The sequence below is a fragment of the Fusarium pseudograminearum genome, chromosome 3 (assembly GCF_000303195.2).
Source record: "Fusarium pseudograminearum CS3096 chromosome 3, whole genome shotgun sequence".
NCBI lineage: Eukaryota > Fungi > Ascomycota > Sordariomycetes > Hypocreales > Nectriaceae > Fusarium > Fusarium pseudograminearum.
This window is the reverse complement of record NC_031953.1, coordinates 5,395,502-5,398,463: the sequence shown is the minus strand read 5'-3', so window position 1 is coordinate 5,398,463 and position 2,962 is coordinate 5,395,502. Positions and strand designations below refer to the sequence as shown.

General features: G+C 14.5%; 21 annotated features.

The window, feature by feature from the left end:
* Positions 1 to 12: 12 nt before the first annotated feature.
* Positions 13 to 89: a repeat region.
* Positions 90 to 185: 96 nt separating this feature from the next.
* Positions 186 to 279: a repeat region.
* A 31-nt stretch (positions 280 to 310) lies between these two features.
* Positions 311 to 333: a repeat region.
* Positions 334 to 705: 372 nt separating this feature from the next.
* Positions 706 to 761: a repeat region.
* A 49-nt stretch (positions 762 to 810) lies between these two features.
* Positions 811 to 878: a repeat region.
* A 37-nt stretch (positions 879 to 915) lies between these two features.
* Positions 916 to 1,113: a repeat region.
* Positions 1,075 to 1,119: a repeat region.
* Positions 1,120 to 1,124: 5 nt separating this feature from the next.
* Positions 1,125 to 1,152: a repeat region.
* Positions 1,153 to 1,162: 10 nt separating this feature from the next.
* Positions 1,163 to 1,293: a microsatellite.
* A 1-nt stretch (position 1,294) lies between these two features.
* Positions 1,295 to 1,435: a repeat region.
* Positions 1,436 to 1,511: 76 nt separating this feature from the next.
* Positions 1,512 to 1,559: a repeat region.
* A 120-nt stretch (positions 1,560 to 1,679) lies between these two features.
* Positions 1,680 to 1,730: a repeat region.
* Positions 1,731 to 1,851: 121 nt separating this feature from the next.
* Positions 1,852 to 1,901: a repeat region.
* Positions 1,902 to 2,086: 185 nt separating this feature from the next.
* Positions 2,087 to 2,107: a repeat region.
* A 50-nt stretch (positions 2,108 to 2,157) lies between these two features.
* Positions 2,158 to 2,185: a repeat region.
* A 52-nt stretch (positions 2,186 to 2,237) lies between these two features.
* Positions 2,238 to 2,348: a microsatellite.
* Positions 2,349 to 2,352: 4 nt separating this feature from the next.
* Positions 2,353 to 2,444: a repeat region.
* A 55-nt stretch (positions 2,445 to 2,499) lies between these two features.
* Positions 2,500 to 2,549: a repeat region.
* A 25-nt stretch (positions 2,550 to 2,574) lies between these two features.
* Positions 2,575 to 2,753: a repeat region.
* A 46-nt stretch (positions 2,754 to 2,799) lies between these two features.
* Positions 2,800 to 2,848: a repeat region.
* Positions 2,849 to 2,852: 4 nt separating this feature from the next.
* Positions 2,853 to 2,931: a microsatellite.
* Positions 2,932 to 2,962: the final 31 nt, after the last annotated feature.

The window sequence follows — 2,962 nt, the reverse complement described above, 5'->3', positions numbered from 1 at the left end:
TTATTTAATACCTAATATATAATATATTAAATTAACCCTAATTATAATTAAAATATTATATTATTATACTATTTAACTTAATAATTTAAGCTCTATAAAGGATAACTATAAATAGGCTTTTAGGTATAATTACTTTATTAATATTAGTAATATAGTTAATATAACTATTATAGCCTTTAAAAGGCATTATAATTTAATTATTATAAAGCTAAATTAAATATTTATTAATAAAGATTATTTTAATTTAAATTAAAATAATATAGTATTAGCTATATTTAACTATAAGGTCTTATACCTTTATATCTATAGCTATATAAATATATAAATTAAATAGGAAAAAAGCTATTTAATATACTTTATTATAAGCTTAAAGTAAAAATCCTTAATATAAAATAAGAGATTACTTTCCTTATTATATTAAAATACTATAGGCTATAATTAATAGAAATAAAGATACTTATTATAATACTTAAAGGCCTTAAGTATTTTTAATAAGATAAGTTTCTTATAAATCTAACTATAATAGCTAAAATAGGAAAATTTAAGAGAAAATTTATATATATACTATAGATAGGTTACAGGAGGAAGAATTTACTGCTATATATACAGTTTAGTAGAATCTTCTTTATTACCCTTATAATAGAGTTTATTATCCTAGGCAGTAGCTATTATATATATAGGAAAACCTAAGTTAAGTGAAAAACCTTAATAGATAATTTATAGAATTTTTAGATCTATATAAATATATTACTTTTTATATAGTTAGTAAATATAGCTTTTTATACCTTTTAATATATTATTCTTTAAATATTAATTTAATCTTTTAAATTTTAAATTATTTTAACTTTTAAATTTACTTTTATAATACTTTAATTTAAAATACCTATTCTTTATATATAGATATTACTATTAGCCTTAATTATAAGATTAATAATAAATTAAAATATTTTATCTTTTTTTTTAAATTTATTTTTCTATTAAAAATAATAAAGCCTTTATTTATATTATTAATTATATAATTAATATAAACTTTAAAATATATATATTCTAATTAACTTTATTTATCTTTATAGCTAATTTATTTATTAAAGAATATTCTAAAAATATTTAATACTTAAAGGCTCTTTTAATTAGATTTTTTTATATTTAAAACCCTTAAATATATTATAATTATATTATTATATTTATTTTTACTATTAATTAAAATAATAAGTATATCTTATAGCCTTTTTATTATTTTATCTTTATTATACTCTTATTAAGATTTTAATTATACTTATTATAATTACTTTTCTATATAATATTAAAAGAGAATTATAATATATAATAAGTTATATAAATAAATTACTTATTTAATCTATTAAGAGATATAAGTTTAATAGTAAAAAAAAATAATATTATAATAATATATAAAAAATAGTAAGTAAGTTAATAAGCTATAAGACTTAATAAAGTAAAACCTTAATATTAATATTTAAGCTCTAAAGTCATTTTAAAATATCTTTCCCCTCTTAATATAAAATAATAAAAATAGAAAAATTATTAAAAGAATAATTAAAGCGCTATAAGTATATAAATTACCCCTTTAAGCGCTTATAAAGAAATAAGCTAATTAGAAATAGCCTTAAAAAGATACCTTATTAATTAAATTTTAACCCTAATAATATTAGCCTTAAGGCTAATATATATAAATATAGCTTTTACTTTAATAATATAATATATTTTATTAAGAGGCTAATAGATAATTAAGCTATTATTAAGGAATTATATTAATTAACCTATAATTAATATAAGCTATATAATTATTAGTAAGGTTAAAGGTATAGTAATAAAGTTAATATTATATTAGCCTAATTTAATTATAAGGTTTTATACTATTTATATTTTAATTAAATTAATAAGGTTAATTAGGTTATAAGTAAAGAATAATAGCTAAATATATTATATTTAAAGCTTAATTAAGGGATTTAATATTTAAGGGAAAAAGATATATTCCTTAAAGTAATATAAAAAAAAGAGTATATTAAGTAGGTAATATGCCTTAAGATATTTATAGTTAATATTAGGGAGTTTAGATATTCTTAGGTTTAATAAATATTAATTAATAGGCCTTTTAGCTATATTAAGCTATAAGATACTATAGTTAAAGGTAGCTAGTTAATTTAAAATAATATTAAGATTAATAGGAAGCTTAAAGCTAAAGTAAAAGCTTACTTATATTTAGTATTAAATCAGTTATATAATAAGTTATATACTAATATTAAGTAATATTAAATAATACTATATAATAATTAGTAATTTAATAGTAGATTTAACTATAGATAATAAGTTATATATTATAAATTAATTAACTATTAATTAAATCTTTACTTTTATATTTAAGCTATATATTAAACTCTTAATTATATATATATAATTTTTACCTTTTAGATATTTAAATTATACCTCTATATATAATTAGATTCTTAAGAGATCTATCCTTATTAAGCTCTCTTATAGTTAATAACTATTTTAATAAATACCTTTAATTCTATTAATTATATTTTATAGCCTTTTAAAGCTATAAAGAATTTCTTATTTAATTTATTAAATAACTTTTCTTTTAGCTTATTAAATAGATTATAAGAGTAAAAAAACTTTTTATTTAATAAATTATATTATATTAAATAAAAAGATATAAGACTTAATATTTAAATATAATTAATATTATAATATTTAAATTAAAAATAATATAATTTTCTTTAATTAAAATACCTTTTAGCTTTTTAATAAGACTATATAGCTTTTTAAAGTTAAGGCTTTTTACTTAAAAAATTATATTAATAAAGTTATTATAATAATATTAAAAGATCTATTTATATTAATACCTTTTCTATTAAAATTATTATTAAAATTATTATTAAATATATTATTATAAGGTATTTATTATTAACTAATAAGGTAAAGTTAAGTTATATAGTAT